At 40.2% G+C, this 19,601-nt stretch overlaps 1 long non-coding RNA gene across 1 annotated transcript; it reads left to right on the top strand.

Annotated features, from left to right (window-relative positions):
* The first annotated feature begins 171 nt into the window (after positions 1-171).
* LOC107544702 (uncharacterized) lies at positions 172-5,696 on the top strand. Its single transcript, XR_001603928.2, has 3 exons — positions 172-237; positions 2,879-3,012; positions 5,621-5,696. It is a non-coding gene; the product is annotated as an uncharacterized LOC107544702 (long non-coding RNA).
* The last annotated feature ends 13,905 nt before the right edge of the window (positions 5,697-19,601 follow it).

The raw sequence follows: 19,601 nt of genomic DNA, 5'->3' as shown, positions 1-19,601 counted from the left end.
TGATTGGGCGAGCGGCTGGACTTCCGCCTTCCTGGCAAGCCTTTTGATTCGTAGGCTTCCAGAAGCAGCCTGGGATTTGTAGTTTAGTGAGTGCTTTTCAAAAAAAAATTTAACAAAACTTTATTGACTCTCCACGCCGCAGCTTCCCCTAGATGCTCTCCACGCCTGGAGTTCCGAAGTAAGAACTTCTGGCCTGTTTTCACCATAATAAAGGGCTGCCTTTGTAGGAAAAAGAAGGTACTTTTGGTTTTAAGAAACTCATGGTCTCATTAATATTTAATATGTGTCTAATACATTTACAAATTACTACTATTTTGTTATTTTTATTTCAACTAAATCGTTAAATTAAGCATAATACTAAGTAAAGGCAACATGTTGGCTGTACAGGCCTTCTCTGAAGCTCAGAAAATTAAATATGCCTACTAAAACAACTAGATACCATTTTTTAACCCATCAAATTACCACTTTTTCTTCAAAAAATAATGCTCAACTACTTCACTCTCAGCAAAAGCTTCTTTCACCTGCATTACTGACATCAGATAAAACTCCCTCAGCCTCCGGCTTCCCTATCTGACTTGTAAATCTTTCTCCCTCACCCTATCCAAATTGTAATCTACCTCTACAGCATTCGTTCTCCCGGCATCGTCTTCAGCCTTTCCCAATCTATCCTCTACACAGGTGCCACAGTGAGTTTTCCTGGGCTACGAATCCTCCCATTATCTTTCTACAGCAAGTATTCCCAAATGCCAAAAGTTTTCACCAATTCACTGCAAAATGAGAAAGGAAAAGTACAGTAGTGAATTTTTCAGAAAACTAAATGTGTTCATTTTTAAATATCTGCACTTGTGTCCCTTTCTCATAGTAAAAGTCTTTTTCTTTTATTATGTTATGATGGTGATAGTAGAAGAAACTCTTCTTTTCTCTTCCAATATACTCCTCTCTCAGTTGTTCCTGTCTTAATAAATCACTCCCCTTTTCACCCATTTTCTCTGGCTTAATACTAGGTTTCAGCACTAATTCTGTTCTTTCCCTCTCCAACTATGACCAATGCATCAGTAAAAAATTCTTGGCCCTGTCTCTATAACCAGATTTCCTGCTTGCTATTTGTAAAATAAGTATATAAAAAGAAGATGAGAGATAAATCAGAAAACTATAAGATCAAAAGGGACAAAAATCATCAGGATATTTAAAAGAAAATAGTAAGAAAATAAGAAACAATAATGGTTAAAAAGAATTATACCTAAGAAAAATATTTAAACAGTTAAATGGAAAAGAAAAGGTGTGAACTGTTACATAAATAAAAATGTTAAAATTGAAGTGACCAAAAGGAGCTAGGTGAGAAAAATTAATATACTTTGTAAACCAAGAATGAAAACCTAAGATAATAAATATAAACAGAGGAGAATCTAAAATAGTAGAAACAGAATTTTTATAGGGTTAAGTTAAAGAAATAGGATAAGCAATGGTGCTCATGACAAGGTATTATGGTGATGAGAGTGAAGATTATGAAGGTAGCACACTTGAAGTACTGGAGCGGTGTTTTCTTATTCCAAATGTTATCTAGTTCCTTTTGAAGAACAGCAAGATCTAAGGGTGATTTATATATGGTGTATATGGTCATGGCACATGGAACAAGCAAAGTAAATGACGTGCTAAAAAGCAAAAGGAAGGATAGGAACTAGATTCTATCCAAACAAAGATCTGCAGTGTATTTTGGCTATTTCAAGGTAGGTCAACTTTATGAAGGTACCAGATGGACTTAATTCCATATCAGCCTGTTTCTAATCTGTGAATTTCAGGCTTAACATTTCCGTTATATCACTTTACACTTATCAGATTGTTGAGGGAGGTGAAGAGAGAGAGAGAGAAAGGAGAGAGAGAGAATTTAAAGCAATATTTGTTGCTGACAGGGTTATAGATAACAAATTTCTCTCCACTGCTGATGGCTTTGCGGAAGAAAACCTGGCAAGTTAAAAATTAATATATCTTTCTGCAGCAGGCACTGCAAGTTGCCTAGACAATAAAGAAAAAAAACACTGCTAGCTCTTCACTGAGACCTTATGGAGAGTACCAAATAAATCATCCAGGGCTACAGGGATAGAGGGGGAGCTTCTGTTATAAATCCCATTTGAACTGCAAATCTCATTATGGAAATAAATTTTGTAAGAAAAGATAAAACACTTATATTAGCCTCTAGGTGTAATATTTTAAAGTCCTACCTGAAAGACAATTTACTCTGTCAAACTACATATTTCAGGCACTGGTGTATCATTAATTCATTGGTTCACACTTTATACAAATATTTATTGAAACTTTACTACCTGAAAGGTACTACGCTAGACCCTTGGAAGTATCCAAATAACAATCATGATAATTGTGATTATAATAACCAACGTTTATTGAGTCTTTGTTATATGTCTAGATCTATGCTTGCCCCTTCGCATACATCATCTAATTATTCCTTACAGCAACACTTAGTGTTATTATTATCTCCATTTGTTCAGTGAACAAACTGAGGAACAGATTAGTAAAGTGTTGATGATAGAAGTCCAAACCTATAGAAAAATTTTACAAGAGTTAATTTGAACCAAACTGAGAAAAAGCCCGGAAGCAAGATCTCAAAGTATTGAGAAAATGCTCCAGAGAATGGCAGTTTTGCAGTTCTCTTTATACATTTAGAGTCAAAGGATAAAAATGTAAGGAAGGCCACATGAAATCCATTGGTGGCAGATTAAGGAGGCAAGAGAAAGCAAGGCAGGGGAAATTTGTGGGAATGGATTAAAAGTAAAATGGAGAGATACATATTTCTTTTATATGTGGGTACAGGATAGTTAACATTTAACATTTATAGTAAATCAAGTTGGTATTCTGGCAACAGGACAACAATAAGGAATTTCAGGATCCTGGTGCTCTGATTATGCCTACAAGGGATTTGGAAAAGAAGGATGACTCCAGCATTTGAAAGGTGTGTCATCCTGGATGCATAAGAACAATGGACAGAGCTGGCTTAAGGTAAGGATTAACTTTTTACTAAGGAAACTGTAGGCCTGGGACCTGACTACCCACCAGGACTTGCCTAGTTAGGAATTTATGATCAAATCACCCTGAGTGGTTACTTTTGGTAGCTGCGCTTGTCAGGCCTGCCATGTAGCCGGCCCCTTTTTCATTCACAATAATAACTCATCTAAGATCCCACAGCCAGTAAGAAGTAGAGTCAAGTTTGAACCAGAGGCACTATGACTGGGACATATACTCTTAACTTCTGTCCCCAAGGACTTTGGGGGCCCAGTTTGTGGCTGTGTTCTGATTCACCAACCTGGAAGCTCTCTGAACCCCCTCCTTTTGGCTTTTATAGAGGCTCAATTACATAGACACAACTGATTAAATCACTGGCCATTGGAGATTCATTCAACCTCCAGCCCCTCTCCTCCTCTGGGATGTCAGGGGGTGGGACTGAAAGTTTCACCCTCTAATCCTGATTGGTTCCCCTGACAAAGAGGCCCCATCCTTAAATTACCTAGCTGCTTTCCAAAAGTCACCTCATTAACATAACAAAAGACATCTTTATGTTCTTAACACTTAGGAAATCCCAAGAGTTTTAGGTGCTCTGCAGAAAAAAGCAGACCAAAACCAAATCTCTATTTCTTTTTATAAATCACAATACCACAGGTGTAATGAAAAAATTCCTTACCATTTCAGGAAGAAATGTGCCCTTTTGCAGAGAATGCTGCAGCATGCTGGCCTTAGACTTGGTCAGGCCCTCTCTCTCACCAAACACATGCCCCACCATTTGTAGGAGATGTTTGTTAGCTTGGTTATTTTTTTATAAAGATATAAGGTCTTGAGAATTCTACATGCCAACTTTATTGTGGAATTGAATTTTAAACCAAATGAGGCATTAAAACCAAATGAGGGACAAGCATTTGTCTTTGATCTTGAAGTTTATGTGTTCCAAGATAAATATTGTTTTCCTTTTTAGGAAAGGATGATTTGATCCACGTTAACTGGTTACTGCTTCTGAAATAGTCAGAAAAGCTGCTTCTGTTGTGCCTAAGGATATTCATAAAGTCACTTACTTTTTTAAGGAAATGATACACATCTACAGAAAATATATTATCTTAATAACCACTGATAGAGGCAATAATACTTTAATTCTCAAAACTCCCCGTGGTATCATCTAAATATGAGACTTATCACACATGCATCATCCATGCAGCACTGCAGGGCACAATAAAAATTAAGATTTGAACTGGAAATCAATCTTCTTTAGTTTCACGGTTAACCTAAGCACTATGGCAACAGACTATAAGATAAAGTAGGTCATGGATTTCAGCTGGAATGGCTTAGATGACACAAAAGCTCAATTGTAATTTGTCACCCATCTTTTAGAAGTCTTTATTTAAAATTTTTTTCACTTAAAAATTCTTCTACTTCACATGCCCCAACAATAACTAAGTAGATAAAAATCATAAGAACAAATTATTAAATGAGATTTATTCAATCTCAGTCTTTATTTCATTTGGCTTACCAATTAACTAGCAGTGTCCATCACCATACATCTTACATATGGACAAGGAAGGAAGTTCTAGGTAAAAGGAATAGCTATATGGGTGCAGTCATACAAAGGTACAGTATATAATTTGAGATCATTTAGGGGACCATCAAAACCAGACACAATACAAGGATAAAGAATAGAAAGGTATGCTTCTGTCACTAAGGTCAATGAAATCATCAGTGGTTTCCTAGGAACCCAGTTGGACACCTACCCCCACTACCTAGGCTATTTTTTATCCAGAAAATAAAGTGAAATTAAGTTGTAATCCCCTCTACAGTATTTTCTGATTCCATCTTCCTTTGCCTTTGGGGTAGATATGTCCCTCTGTAAGTTGAGCTTTTTCGACAATTATTTTAAAAATCCTTGATCCCAACAATGAACATCAAGAAATAGTGCAGACTCAGATCATAATCAAAGAAAACGTTTCTGAAACTTTTCCTTTACCACCCTTTGCAAGGGTTTCACCGATTCTCAACTAAGAAGGCGTTAGAATTAATACAAAAATCATGGTGTATATTACCACGGTTTGTCACATACATACTGGTTAACAGCATATGCCCCACAGGAAAATTGCCTTGGTTCAAATTCCACTTCTACCACTTATTGGTTGTGTGAAACTGGGAAAGGTATTTTATCTCTAAGATTCTGTTTTGCTAATTTTTTTTTAATTGAATCATTTTTTTTTTTTTTTGTATCTTTATTGATTTCAGAGAGAGGAAGAGAGGAGAGAGAGAGATAGAAACATCAATGATAAAGAGAGTCACTGATCGGCTGCCTCCTGCACAACCCCCCAGAAGGGACTGAGCCGGCAACCGGGCGCGTGCCCCGACCCCAAACGGAACCTCCATCTCCTGGGTCACAGGTCGATGCTCAACCGCTGAGCCACGCATGCCAGCCGGGCTGTTTTGCTAATCTTTTAATCAGGGGAAATGATGATACTTTTTTCATAGGGATTTTGAAAAGATTAAATGAGAAAATATACATAAAGTATTTAGCACAGTGCAGGACAGGTGGTTTGCATTCAAAATATGTTATGTAAATATTTTTCTTTTGCTATATTTCCAGATTTACCTCCTCCATTTCTGAGAAATTCTGCTTTAATTATTTGTAAATAAACAGACTGTGTGTGTGTATATGTGTGTGTGTGTGTGTATGTGTGTGTGTATGTAAAGCTAAATTGGGAAATAAAGCAGGGGAATTTGTCTATAAGAGGACAGATTTACCTTTGTTGAAGGTTTTTACAAGGCTTTAGTCCCTGCCCAGAATAGAAATGGACCCCCATCTACTGCCTCCTCCAGAAAAGACAGAGGGGACTTCAGCCCCTAACCTGACGAAGGAGGAAAGGTGTCAAGTAGCCTCAACCAAAGGGGTGGGAGTGAGGCAGAGTTGCTATTTCAAACCTCTTCTCCACCACAATAACATTTGACTGTTGTATAATGATTATGAAAGAATAATTCCGATCCTTAAAGTTGGAAAACACAAACACATATAAAAAAGAGAGCAAAATTAACCGTGATCTCACAACTCAGAGGTAACTTTAATTAATATTTTGAAGCAATTTCTTTAGTCATTTCTTATGCATCTATTTGCACATCTGTAATTAACATAATATATATAGTTTTGTCTACCTTCCCAATTGTTCTATTATGAGCATTTTTCAACGTCACTGAAATGTCTTCAAAACATTCTTTCTAATGACTACAAAATTGTCCTTTGGATGAATGTACTACAATTTATATATTATGTTAATAACTCATATTATTTTCTAATCAGAAAATAATTGAATGTCCATTTATAAAATTAGAAAATGTAATATATAAATCACTCATAATCTTATCCTCAGATTATTACCACTGTTTGTATTTTGATATATTTCCTTCCATGACTAGCTATTCCGTACTTAAAATAATTAAGATCATATATTACAAGTATTTTGCCATGTCATTAAAAAATGCTTTCAAAACAATTTTTGGTGCCTGTAAAATGTTTCATAATATATGTGTGATCTCACTCTTTTACTGGAGAGAGGAAAGAAATTTCTAGCCAATAAGAACAGAAAACGTCCAGAAAGAGAGGAAAGGTTTGTATCAAGCCATGCCCCCTAAGTCAAGAGGTTCTTTAGAAACAGAGTCCAGACTTGCTTGGCATGCAAAACCAAGTGGTTCTTTACAAAAGCCAGATCACCAAACTCAGGAAGGGGAACTGTTTGAGTTAGAACTCCTTCAGTTACAAGTGACAGAGCCCTTTCTCAAACAAGCTTAAGAAAAACTCAACCACAGGAAAAAAAATTTTAAATAGAGATAAGAAGGAAAGAAGGGGAAGAGGAGGGGAGAGAAGAAGAAAGGGAGACATTTATTAACTAAGGTAAAAAAAGTTTCATCATTACAGAATCGGAGGCTCAGACAATGTCTTTAGGGCTTTCTTACTTGTCATCTTTCATTCCTGTTCTCTGTGTTGGCATCATTGTTTCCAATGTGGATAATATGGATATTTTCTTGGAAGAAAGGTGACTCTCTGGCTTACAGTTTGTTTGTAAATTAACGTGTGTGTGTGTGTGTGTGTGTGTGTGTGTGTGTGTGTGTGTGTAGCTAAACTAGGATATAAAGCAGGGGAACTTGGCTATAAGAAGGCCGAGTCACCCCTGGTGAAGGTTTTGACAAGGCCTCAGTGTCTGCCCAGAATAGAAATGGACCCCCATTCACTCCCTCCTCCAGAAAAGACAGAGGGGGCCTTAGCTCCTGACCTGAGGAGGGAGGAAGGTGTCAAGTAGCCTCTATCAAAGGGGTGGGAGTGAGATAGAGTAGTCTTTTTTCACACACAAGTCAGAGGGAAGGAACAACACATCCCAGAGGACCCTACAGGCCCTGCTCCGTGGGAAGGAAGAGGGCTGGGGTGGGGAACGGGCAGAGTGTTCTCCAGAATCCTAGAGCAGCCCGGCAGAGTTGGCAGTTAGGGCCAGGCGTCCTGACAGTCACTCACCTACAGCTGGGAGAAGAGCATGGAGGAGAGGAGGAGGTGGAGAGCATGGACCAGAATGAGTAGGAGGGATTCTTAGCCCCCTCCCCCCCTTGAACACAGAGCTTTGGAGAAAAGAACTCTGGCCAAGGAGGATTTCTGGGGTGCTTTCTGTAAGGTGCCACGAGTCTAGTCTGGCTCTTTAAAAACACCGAGAACAAAGACATGCATTAACCTTCAAGGCTTCCAAAGACAGACTCATGTTTCTTTTCAATGTGACTCTGTACAGAGACTGGGCCACATGAAACCTGCAAATAACTTCTAAAGTAAGCCCAATGTGAATCGCCATAGTCTCCTTAGAAAGAGGCACTCGCTGTCTTGCACAGGGTCTGCAGAATGTGCTCCCTCCGCTTCTCCTCTGCTCCTCCACCCAAATGTCTAATGTCTAGTTTATGATAGGATTGTCTTACCACGTAGTTGTGGGAAAGGTACTCCAAAGTCCTTGTGGTTTGCCTCTGCTCTGTAATTTTCTTTCCCCCTCTCACCACGGTCTCCCAGCTGATTAGTTATCACTGTGGCGAGGCCTTGCGTTACTTGTACAGCCGGGGTTAAGAAACACCGATGTGGCCGCCCATCCCTCCGGCTGCCCGCACTTGTCCTCATTCCCCGTCCGACTTGCCTTGCCTTTGTCTGCCCCCCATTCCTGCCTCTGCCAGTGGAACCTGCTTCCCCACCCTTCACTCCCCGCTGCCCTCCGCCGCGTCAAGGTCACTGAAGAGCTCATCGCTAAATCCGCTTTCTGATCGGGCGGTGTTGACCCTGTTTACCATCGCTTCCTTCCCCTCCTCCTTCTTCTTTAATATGTTTTGATTGACTTCAGAGAGAGGGAGAGGGAGAGAGAGATAGAAGCATCAATGATGAGAGAGAGTCATAGATCCTCCGCCTCCTGCACGCCCCTCACTGGGATAGAGCCCACAAGCCAGGCAGGTGCCCTGGCTGGGAATCAAACTGTGACCTCCTGGTTCACGGGTTGATGCTCAACCGCTGAGCCACGCCGGCTGGGCCATCACCTCTTTCTTGAAGCCTTCTGTTCCCTTGGCTCCACACACTGCCCGCTCCTAGCCTTCTCCTTACCCCCCTTGCCCTCACCTTCTCCCCAGGCCTCCCCTCCTTGGTTCCATCCTTATTTTTCTCTCTGCCCAATCTCGTTGGGAAATCTTATCTGCCCTCTTGGCTTTCATTGCTCTCCAAATGCTGATGACTTCCAAAGGGCCTGCACAGCTTTCCTGGACACCTCTGTATCCCGCTGTCTCCTGCACAGCTCCTGTCGGACCTCTCAGTAGCACCCTCAAATTCAGTGCTAAGGTTTAACTCTTTATCTCACCTCACACTCACACTTCACTTCATTGTTTCCTATTTCAATTTACTTCCAGTTGCCCAAGTAACTTGGGCATTGTCCTTGCTCTTGCAAACCATTCATCCAGTGAATCAAGACCAATTTGCCTTATCTCCTAAGTAATTTTAATTTAGTTTTCTTTTTAAATGTTAGCCCTCTAGGGGTCCTTCCCTGATCCCTAGACGAGCTATGGCTTCCTGCTGCATGCTTTGAAAGCATGCAACGCTTGTCCTCGCACAACTCATTAAAACCTATAGTAACTGCCTACTGTCTGACTTCCCCCTGAAAGTAAGGTGCTAGGGCCTTGGAGCAACACAGTCTTTATCCTCAAGGACCTTAGAGTATAGAAAAGAATATTGATAATTGTAATAGATACAGAAAAATGCACAGGTATGTGTAAGGTTCTCACTATTCTGTGAAAAGATTGCTTGAGCAATGACTAATTATAGATGGCATGAGGGGACAGGCTGAAGAAGTGTCGTGCAGTAGGTGGGTTCCCCCTATTTTAGTCTTGCACCTCATAAATAAGTAGATCTGCTGAGCCAACTAGATGTGAATTCTTTGGGGGCGAATATAATAAATTGTATGTATCTTCATTTAGAATGCTGACTCTACTAGTTAACAATAGTGTATTGTATATTTGAAAGTTGTTGAGCGAGTAGATCTTAAAAGTTCCACCACAAGAAAAAAATATTTAACTATGTGTGGTGATGGGTGTTAACTAGATTTATTGCGGTGATCATTCTGCAGTATGTACATATAGTAAATCATTATGTTGTATGCCTAACATTAATACAGTATTATATGTTAATTATATTTCAATTTTTAGAAAAGGGAAGAAAAAAGAAATGCCCTAATTCTGGAAGCCCTAAAACCTAAATATGGTCTGAAAAATCTAAGCATTTTAATTCTATAAACTAGTCTGAAATAAAAAAATCTTAAAAAAAGACTTCGCATGCCTGTTGCAAGATCCATTATATGTTTATAAATACTATGTGCATATTAAATATTTGAAAATGTATCATAGTTTTGTAGTACTTGCACCCAAATTTTACTCACTTTCACTTCCTAAAAAGAATCATAGAGCTGTTAGTTAAGGAAGCCCACTCTTTGGTTCTCTTGCACCATATCAGCTAAGGACATCGTGGTTCATATGTGGTGGAAGGCATGGAGAGAAGATCAGATTTGGTGGTGATGATGCTGCATGAATTCTACGACTTTTCAGAGGCTTGTTTCCAAAGGGAACAATGAAAAAAAAAGTAAAGTTATAAAAGTTGTTTTTCTTACACTTTTTATTAAACTACGGTTTTTGAAATTTAAAATAAGTTCTATTACCAGTTCTTCGAAAAGCAGTTTTTCCATAAGACTCCTATGTGGGCTTTTAGGAATTCCTGGGGTTAATAATTTGTCTCAGTGCCAAACCCCTGGCTTCATTTTCCTTCGCCCATCTGCACACTTAGCATGCACAGGGCTGTTGGTGTGCATATGTATCCAGGCCTTTGCATATGGAATGAGGGTGCTTTCAAAAGCAGGCCCATAAAAGTTTTAAAGGGGGCAGTGAGTACTTGGAGGGGGTCCAGGAGCACAGTGCAGATGAGCTGCTGCGATGGGGTGTGAGGGGAGGTCACAGCTCTCATCAGGCTGCCTTTGCTCGGATCCTCTGTGCTCTTGAATGGATGGCACTGGCTCTGTGCATTTACTATTTATGAGGGGCTTTCACACGGCACTAAGTATGAAATTCATGGAGGAAAATGCGAGGCTATTTTTAATGAATGCAGAATAATGCCAGCTCTCCTTTGTTTGCAACTTGGAGGGAAAAAAAAAAAAAAAAAATTGGTCTAAAGGATAAAACCAATGTCAGTATTTGATCGTAATGAAGAATAAGAATAGTGATCATCGAACTCTCCGACTTGCTGTGGAAGAGAAAACAAATAATAATGGGCTAGTTATGATCTCGGGGATGTCTTAATCTTTTTCACTTAGTGCCACAGAAAGCCAATTGTCTGGCGAAAGTAATGGTTTATATGGATTTAAGTCATGATACTGCCTGAGGAGGCTGCTAGATGAGAAGGGGGAATGGAAGGGAGTATTCGATCTAAGAAAGGAGAATATTTACAACATTAGGTTGGGATAGCTGGGGAACATTTGGAATGTCTAATTTTGAATTCAGGGTTTTTTACACTTAAGGTTGTGTTGATAAGTTAAGGTTTGCAATAAAAAACAAAATAACCAGCCCCAGCCCCTGATTGGTTTTGACCCTGAGCCGCAGCCACAAAGCAATTGTGTTTGGGGATAGTGGCCGATAGCGCAGGTCAGGGCTGAGTGCTAGAGGAAGGGAACAGAATTGTGATTTACTTTTGAAGGTTCTTGTTCCATTTCTCTTGCACTCCACTGCGCCTAGCACCGCTCTTAGTATACAGTTGGAATTCAAATATATTCTTTAAGCTGAAATAATTGGCTACCAATTTGACAAACACAATAAAGGCAGGAGGTTGGGGATGTGACAATACTTAAATTAGCTTGTGCAGTTGAGAGAAAAAGGCCTTAAAGGGTTTAGACTGACCCCTGAGGTGGGAAAGAAAAAGATGTGACTGATGAGCCTTGTCACAAATCTTTTGATGGGAGGAAAACACAAATGCCTTGATTCTCAAACAATGCAGTGAGAATCAGACATGATCTAAATCATTTACAAGGAACGATAGAGTTTGCTTAGGAAGGACAATTGGGAGTTATCATGTTCTCCATTTATACACAAATTCACTCCAGGAGGTGTCACTCTGGTCACTCATTGAGGCATGGGCAGCTGGGAAGCCAGGGAGTGGCTGTCCTTCCTGGGTGTCTCCTTCAGCGTGTGCATTTCTCAAATGTAGTATAGATTTCTCATAAAGTACTATGTTGACCTGATAGCTGATAAGACTATGGTGAAACAACTTTAAAGGAAGCACATTGAAAGCAAAAGACAATCTATACAGGGGTGGGCAAAAGTAGGTTTGCAGTTGCTCACATGGAAAATAATACAATAATTAATAAATAATAATACAAGAATAAACTATCGTGTACTCATAACTCTAAACCTACTTTTGCCCGCCCCTGCATATCCTAATGCTGAAACATCAGCAGAGAGTCAGATTGGTGGAAAAGGTAATCAAAGGATAGCACATTGGTTTATACACTTGTTCCTTGATAACCATTTCTGAGAGTCATCTGTTATTTTAAAAATAAAGGCTAATAAAAAGTTTTATATTGAACCTATTTCTAGGGGCTGTTGGAAGATGACTACTAAAGAGAGGGTAAGCAGCAGGAGCTGAAAGAGTAGATGAGATCCAGGCAAGGGTGCAGACAGGAGCAGAAGCCTGGGACAGACAGGGTGAGTGTGTATATTTTAGAGAAGTGCAGAGCGGAAAGCCTCAAAGGAGACAGAAGTAGCAGCCAGATGACCAGAGAAAGACCAGGGAGGCCATCAATGATAAAGACACCAAGCAAAGAGAGTGTTTCCAAAAAAAGGGAGTGAATTTTAATAAATCATAATAATGAACTTTGTAGATTTACTACATGATAATATTTTCTTTTGCTATTTAACTTCTTCAAGCTTCAAAGAGTTCTGCGCCTACCTGGATATTTGTGGGGTTAGTGATCCAGAAACGTAGGTAATCCACCCAGACCCTTCATAAGGATGCGTGTTTTAAATAAGTCTACCATGACCAATTTTTTCTGAACCAAGTATTGAATCACATGAGTTGACAGTGGGGCAGAATATTTGACATCAGGTTGGACTGGAAAACTGTGGGTCAAGGATAGCCGTGGTGTTTCCTCCCAGACTTTGCTTCCAACGCTGAGGAATCAGTTAAATCTTTATGTGAAGCCTCTCCATCCCTCAGCTATTTTTACTATAGAAATAAAGATGTTTATGCCTTTTTTGAAAATAAAGTTTATTAAGATTATTTCTTCTCTAAAAGTAATATTCATTAGAGAACATTCTCATTAGAGAAAATACAAGAAATTGAAGAAAATCACCCATTATACCAACATCTAGTCTCTGTTAACATTTTAAGTGTGTTTCTTTTCCATCACACAATTTTTTTTTACAGTTATGACTACTTTTTATAAATATTTTTATCTGTTTTTTCACCATTAGGCATGATATAATATAATTGGTTTCCCACTTTATTTTATAAAGTCCTTCTAAAGATCCTTTTTAATGGTTGCAGTACACAGTTTAATTAATGAGGCCTCTATGGTTGAACATTTGTATTAATTTCTAATTTTCTATGGTTATAAAGAATTCTGCCTTTAACACATTTATCCTTAATGCCTTTACATTTTTCACAACATTTAATTTAATAGATTAAGAAATATGAATGTTTTTGAGGTTATTGATTTAATTTGCTAAATTGTTTTCTAAGTTGGGTCCCAGTAGTCTTTGTTATAAGCGCAGGCTTTGTTATAAGCACAGGTCCGGGTTGAATCTTGGCTCCAAGGACTGGAGTAAGACCCTTAGGGGCCCTCACCAATGATAAGGGCATATAGGGTGCCACCTGCTCCCCATAGTAAGTAACTCAAATACAATATTCAGCTGAAAATATGTTGTAAGGAAGGCTAATGAGTAGATGTTTCCCTGTGATGACTACTTTAATGCTTTTATTTTTTTTGAATATCAAATTTCAAACTCTATTTAATTTTTCCCCCTTTTTGTTGGTGCCCCTATTTTACTAGTCTCCTTAACACTGGTCTGGTTCACTTACAGAGTGGTAGGGTCTCAGAGAACCACCTTCGAGAACACAGTAACTTCGAAGTGTCTCCCTAAACTTCTATCTTTAAACTGAAGATAACAATACCTATTTAATTGGGTTGTTTTAAGGATTAAATCAGCTTGCTTGCTTTGCACAGTGTTTGTCATGTGGTAATCATGCAATAGCAATAGCTGCTATCGTTATTTTTGAAGAGCTATGATAATTTGCATCCTTAAATGCCAGCAAACTATGACAGCACTAACATTAAAAACCTTTAACCGTGTAGTAGTTTTAAAAAATGGAGCCTCAATCTTGTTTAATTTGCTGTTCTTTGCTTACTAGTGAGTTTGAACCATTTTTTCAGGTGTGTGTTAGTAGGTTATATTCTCATTTAGAATTATGTGTATGAGTTCAAATCTCAGTTCTTCCACACATTTGCTCTATGACAAGGCCTTGGGTGGCAAGCCATGGGACACCCAGACTCAACGGGACTAAATAATAAGGAAATGTGCTATCTCCCATAAGATGGAAGCCCAAATAGAGCTGCTCCAGGGGGGTCAGTATGATTAGGATTCTGGCCTTCCCCACCCCTTCTCCAGAAGACTTGTCTCTGTCCCACCTTCAATGACCATCAGGTGAATGCAGCACTTTTAGGTATCACAGTCACACACAACTCTAAAAACACAGCTGTTATCTTCTGATTTCTCAGTGGGAAAGAACTTTCTAATCTAAAAAACAGTGGAAATTAATAAAAAGATCAATACATTTAAATTCAATAACATTGTTAATTTCTTTAGGATACTTATTGCATTAGGTATTATGTGTTTAAATGCAAATGAAAAGCGCAGGAAATATCACTACACATCTAATAGAATGACTAAAGTACAAAGAAACAAAACCCAAACTGGCAATACTGAGGGCTGAAGAAGATGTGGAGCAGCTGATTAAATTTTCGTGAAATCCTGGTTGGAGTCCAAAATGGTGGAGCAGAAAGATAAGAAAGGAACCGTCTGTTTATGAGAGTGAAAAATTGTTTCCCAAAATCCACTGAGTTGATTTCTCCCTCTCTTCTGATCAGCCAGAATGTGGCACGTGTCCATTTCTAAACTTAATTACTGGCAAGAGGAATGGACCACACCTTCAGTAACTGAGACCCTTGAGGACCCATCCTCTGGGCATGGGTTGGGAGACAGGCTCCCCTTGGTACAAGGCTGTGAGGGATGGGGAAGTGGCTACCTGAAGGAAATCAAGGAGTGATTATGAACCTGGATGGGTGAGGCTGAAAGGGAACAGATATCTAAGAGGCAAAAATAACACTTGCCCGTCAGGTGAGTGACTAGGCAAGACCCTTCACACCGCTAACCATCAGTTTCTCCTTGCACCAACTGGCGATGTCCACTTTAACTGAACGTTTGCAAAATATCTGGCACAGATCTGACTTGGGCCAAATACTCAGAAATTGTATTTCTGCTGATTTCAATTTATCTACCTGTGCATTTTATATAATTGTTGTCTTTCACAATGATGCAATCACTTTATAAATATATGGAGGGGATATTAATTGGGGGAGTAAGACACCTATAGAAATTTGCAAAGATTGTCATGTCAGGTGCACTTTATCTTTTTTTTTTTTTAATTTTTTTCTAACACTTTTAAGCTTAGAAAGTACCCTCAACCCCTTTGCACTTTACTGTCTAATACAAAGTTTCATTTTTCCTTCTAGACTTTTTTGATGTAATTTGTTACATTTGGCTCCTTTAATCCATATTGGATTAGGTATGGGGTTAGATGTAAGAAGAGGATCTATATTGATTTCTTTCCTAAACATAGAACCAGTTGTTTTACTATCACTTATTAAATAATGCTTCCTGCATTGATTGTGATGCCTCCTTTACAACAGATTATATTCTTATAAAATTTTAAGAGACCAGGAATACTACTTCTCATGAAAAACGAAGTAGGAAAGAAGCACCCCAACACGACCCCCTACACATACTGTATACACGAGTTTAAGAACTGACAGTGGCATAAAATTCAGTCTTTCCACCTGGCTAACTGCCCTTTCTCTAAAATCTTCATTTAGCACATTTGATTGACTTCCTCTAGTTTCTCTAAGATCAAGTCCTCACTGTGCTGATTAAGATCATTATAGGTATAATTATTCTTCCTGACATTGTCATTTGTAGCTCTTAGAACAGCAAGCTTGAGTTTCCAGGTGGCTGCCCCATGATTTTGCCCATGTCAACTTCCTTATCATTTAAAAAAATTTTTTTAACATTTATTTTGATTGTTGAAAGTATTACAGGTGTCCCATTTTCCCCCCAATTGACCCCCTCCACTTCGCTCCTACCCCCTCCCCAGGCCTTCACCCCATTATTGACTGTGTCCATGGGTTATGCATATGTTCATATAACTTCTTTGGTTAATCTCTTCCCACCCTCCACCCCCTTCCCTCTTTCCTCTGAAATGTGATCATCCATTGTATGCATCAATGTCTCTGGATCTATTTAGTTCATCAGATTCTTTTGTTCATTAGCTTCTTCTTAAAGAAGACCCTTCAACTTTTCCTGTAGTGCTGGTCTGGTGGTGATGAACTCCTTTACCTTTTTCTTATCTGTGAAGTTCTTTATCTGACCTTCAATTCTAAACGATAGTTTTGCTGGGTAGAGCAATCTTGGTTGTAGTTCCATGTTTTTCATCACTTTGAATATTTCCTGCCACTCCCTTCTGGCCTGCAAAATAGTTAACTAACTGCTTTTCTCTTGCTGCTTTTAAGATTCTCTCTTTGTCTTTAACCTTTGGCATTTTAATTATGATGTATCTTGCTGTGGGCCTCTGTGGTTTCCTCTTGTTTGGGACCCTCTGTGCTTCCTGAACTTGTAAGTCTATTTCTTTCCCCAGGTAGGGGAAGTTTTCTGTACTTATTTTTTCAAATAGGTTTTCAGTTTCTTGCTCTCTTTTTTCTCATTTTGGCACCCCAATAATATGAATGTTGGGCCTCTTGAAGTTGTCTCAGAGGCTTCTTATACTATCTTCATATTTCTGGATTCTTTTTTGTTTTTGCTCTTCTAGCTGGGTGTTTTTTGTTTCCTCATGTTCCAAATTGCTGATTTGATTCTCAGCATCCTCTACTCTACTGTTGATTCCCTGTAAGTTATTCTTCATTTCAGTTCATGTAGCCTTCATTTCAAATTGGTACTTTATTATGTTATTGATTTTCTCAGTTATTTCCCTAATAGTGTGCTTAAGCATCCTCATAAACAAAATTCTGAACTCTGTATCTGTTAGCTTGCTTGGATCTATTTCACTTAGTTCCTCTTCTAGAGATTTCTTCTGTTCTTTCCTTTGTGACATGTTTCTTTGCCTCTGCATTTGGGCTGCTTCCAGGTGTTTGTTTCTATGTATTAGGTAGAGCTGCTGTGTCTTCTGGAATTTGTAGAGTGGCTTTGTGTAGTTGGTGTCCTGTAGGGCCCAGTGGCTCAGACTCCCCAGTCACCTGAGCTGGGCCTTCTAGGTGCTCCCCTGTGTGGACTGTGTGCACGGTCCTGTTGTAGTTGAGCGTTGGCTGCTATTGGTGTCGCTGGGAGGAATTGACACCCTGATCAATCAGCTGTGAGGATCAGCTGCAACTACAGTCAGAGAGCTGCTGTGCTGGAGACACTCCTATGGAGCAGGATTTACTTCAGTGGGGCTTTGGTGTTCACCAAGTGCGCCCCTTGAGTGTGTCACTTGTGGATGTGGTAGGGTTGTAATCCAGCATGGTCGAGTCTGACCACCAGGTGCCCTGTCTCTGGGGCCTCCTGGGAGATGCAAAGTCAGCCTGTGCCAGTGCCTTGCCCAGGGCCACCCAGCATGAGCTACTCAGCAAACCATAGTTGGCTGCTACTTGTGCTGGGCTTGGAGGTGCCCAAGAGAGGCCAAGCTATGAGCCAATGCAGCTGCCGCTAGTGCCAGGCCTGGGGCCACTTATCAAGCCCTATGGGGCCCGCTGCTGCTTGTTTGAGAGATTTTAGGAAAGTCCTAAGCATGAGGCTCGAGAGGGCACTTGCACAGAAAAGCCCTGGAAATGGCCTGAATGAGCTGCAGGTGAGGAGGGGCGGGGCCTCCGGGAATCACTGGGCGGGGCCAAAGGTGAGAGTCAGGTGCTGGCGACTCAAACATGGCGCCTGCCCGCTGGCTGTGTGCGGGGAGGACTCGCCACAGGAGCCATGGCCTCCGCCAGCCCTTCTGCCCGGGAGGAATCCGCCCCTCCGCCTCTCGCCCGGATTCCAGGCAGGTTAGTTCCCCCCGAGTGTCCCGGGTCCTTTCCGGCTGCTGCCCGGCGCTGGGCTCAGAGGGAGCGTCCGAGTGAGTCCGTGCGCGGGCCCTTTAGAGGAGCTGCTGGGGCTCCCGCAGCCTCCGCGACCCTCAGGGACAGTCCCTGCTGGTTTCACAGCCCGGAGTTGTGGGGATGTCTCCTCCCGGCCCTGGAGTCCTGGGCTGGGGCCTGCTGTGGGGCTGGGACCCCTCCCTCCTCCCTCCTCCGGGAAACCCCCACCGCCGAGATTCCCTCCCGGGTTTACCCCGCGGCACTGGGTGTGGGCCCGCTGCCCCGTCTCTGTGATTCAGCCCGATCCGCCCGCGTCTCCGTCCCTCCTCCTGGTCTCAGTGCTGCTTCAGCTTCCTGGTTGTGGGGCTTCTGTTCAGCTGGATCTCAGGACGCTCTGAGTGATGGTGGTTCTGCATTTTAGTTGTAATTTTGATGTGGTTGCTGGAGGCGGCGGTGCAGCTGTTATCTACGCCGCCATCTTGTTTCTCCCTATCATTTTTTTAGCAGTAAATCTAGTACAAATTTGCATACCTTTAAAAAATTTTAATCTACCTTGCCATTAGCACACTGCCAGGCAGACACTATTTTTATAGTTATTTCTGTTCCCACTATTTTCAGCTCCAAACAAATTGATTCATCCTTGCAACAATGGTCACTGAAGAACCAAGCACTTCCACCACCCTTCCTGCCAGAAGGACCTTGTGGTCACCACATCACAGTATTTGCGGTTACCTTCCAAATCTCTGTTTGGCAAAAGCCTAGTCACATAGAGAATTTAGCTGCAAGGGAAACTGAGAAATGTAGTCTTTCTCATAATAAACAGAGGGTTAGAGAGGTAGTGAATGAGCCAATTTCCAGTATCTTCCCCAAAAGCCGTATTGTTAAGGGCATACAAATTTATGGTGGTCACACTATTTTGATGAATAGTTTCATAATTTGTATGAAATTTTTGTTCCCAGAAATACTTTTAATTTAACATCCATTTTATTTGATACTACTGTTGCTAAGTCAGCTTTCTTTTGGGTACTAATTTCCTGGTATGTCTTTTTCCCACCCCTTTATTTGTAACCTTTTATGTTATTTCTTTCTGAGAGATGTAACATGCAAGCAGTATGGATAACTGGATTTTTTTTTTAAAAGCAATCTAAGAGTTCTGACTTTTAATAGGTGAGTTTAAATATTTACTTTTCATTGTGATTAGGAATCTAATACCTTATCTCAGATATTTTATAGTTTCTAGATTATGAAGGGTCTTCTTTTTTCCCCTTTTCTATCTTCTTTTGGCCTTCTACCCCTGCAGATTAGTTTTGCGTATTCTTGAACTTCTTATTGAATAGAATACAATACAAACTCTTGTTGACTTCATTTGTTTGCCTGAGAGATTCGTCTATGTTGTTGCATATGCCAGTAGTTCACTCTCTTTTTATTGCTTATGTGCTTTGTTTTATATATATCACCATGTATCTGTTGTATTGTTAATGGGACATTTAAATTGCTGCCAATTTTGTCTATTATGGTAAAGTTGATATAAATATTATTGAACATCTTTTAGTGGACACAGGCACTCATTTATCCTGGGTCTAAAGCTAGGAGTGGAATTGCTAGATCATAGAGTAAGCATGTGTTTAGCTTTGTTAGCTATTGCCCAACAATTTT

This window comes from Miniopterus natalensis, chromosome 6 (assembly GCF_054644295.1).
Source record: "Miniopterus natalensis isolate mMinNat1 chromosome 6, mMinNat1.hap1, whole genome shotgun sequence".
NCBI classification, from domain to species: Eukaryota; Metazoa; Chordata; class Mammalia; order Chiroptera; family Miniopteridae; genus Miniopterus; species Miniopterus natalensis.
Note: the sequence above shows the minus strand (reverse complement) of the source record. Positions and strands in the feature narration are given on the sequence as shown.